This window comes from Rhinopithecus bieti, unplaced genomic scaffold, assembly GCF_001698545.2.
Source record: "Rhinopithecus bieti isolate Rb0 unplaced genomic scaffold, ASM169854v2 scaffold_19910, whole genome shotgun sequence".
Classification (NCBI taxonomy): domain Eukaryota; kingdom Metazoa; phylum Chordata; class Mammalia; order Primates; family Cercopithecidae; genus Rhinopithecus; species Rhinopithecus bieti.
In genome coordinates, this window is record NW_016809886.1 from 11,158 (window position 1) to 12,805 (window position 1,648).

Here is a 1,648-nt window from a genome sequence, read left to right on the forward strand (position 1 = left end):
TTCTGGTGTGCCTGTATGCTTACAGCGCAGTATTGGGGTGGGAGTTACCCGATTTTCCAGGTGTTGTGTGTCTCAGTTCCCCTGGCTAGGAAAACGGATCCCCTTCCCCCTTGCGCTTCCAGGTGAGGCGATGCCTCGCCCTGCTTCAGCTCTCGCTGGTCAGGCTGCAGCAGCTGACCAGCACCGATTGTCCGGCACTCCCTAGTGAGATGACCCCAGTACCTCAGTTGAAAATGCAGAAATCACCGGTCTTCTGTGTCGCTCGCACTGGGAGTTGTAGACTGGAGCTGTTTCTATTCGGCCATCTTGCTCCGCCCCCTCCAATAGCTTTTTCAATGGCCGAAGTAAAATTACTTGATAGTCCCAGTTCAATTTCCAAACATAGACATCACATAAATACAAAACATGACTCAATTAGTGATTCCGTCTTTAGCTACAGCCACACATTAAAGAAACACTTTCCTCATCTGTAAAAGAGACATGCAATGCAGTTGGGGATCATTTCTTTCTGATTCAACTGGAGATCTCAGGGCAAGGACATTTAAATCAGAAAACAAAAGTTGTTAGCAATTAAGAATGCAAACTTTTTTGTAAATCTGTATTTGTCTCCTCCAGTTTTGAACATTCTAGATGATTCTTTTAGAGATGCCTTTCATAGGAGTGTGTGGAACTTCTCTCTGAGTAAAGTGCTTTACTTCTTGGGAAATTATTAATAAATTTCTGAGCAGAAGCATATGATTACCAAGTGACTTTCACTGAGCATGAAACAGGATCATGCTAAACTGGACAAGTTAATTGCTTTATCCTGGAAAGTGACCCATTTACTTCAAAATATTTTGAATATATATCACAGATATTACATAAATTCCAATATATAATTGTTAACTTTTGTTGCTTATTTACTTGTCCTACTTATATACTACTTACGTACACAATAATTCAAACACCCTCCATTTGATAAAATATAAGATGTAAATTTATTGCATACTGAATGGCTCAAACATATCTGTAGTCTTAAACACTATTACAGTTATATTAGAATCGGCGGCATACAATTATTTTCTAATAATTGTATATTTTCTAATAATTGTAATATTTTTATACAATTATTTTCTAATAATTGTAATAATCTTTTTAACATTTTCCGTTTCAGTCAACTAAGAAATACTCTTTAACTAGCGCATTCATTCATTTGGATAGACTAATTAATTCAAAATTTTATTATAAAATATTTCCTCTTCATATTTACGAACTTTTTCTCACCAGATTTGTTATTTCCTCTATATCTGCACAGTCCAACACAGTGGGCATTAGCCCCGTGTTGCTGTAAAATTAAAAATTCAGTTTCACAGTCTCACTCCTCATTCCCCTTTGTGCACTCAAAGCCACACATGGCCAGTGGTTACCTAATTACAGCAAAAATAGAGCATTTGCATCATTTCAGTGAGTTTTATTTGACAGCACAGCTTTGGATTATATCACATTGATTCATGAGATATACTATCTGTCTATATGTATATATATGTCTATGTACATATACACACACTAAATTGATCCAGTGTGCATGTGTGATTAAATTTAGTACATATATTCTACTTTCCTACTACTCATGCGAAATTTATATCGGTCTCAGTATGTCAAAATTGCT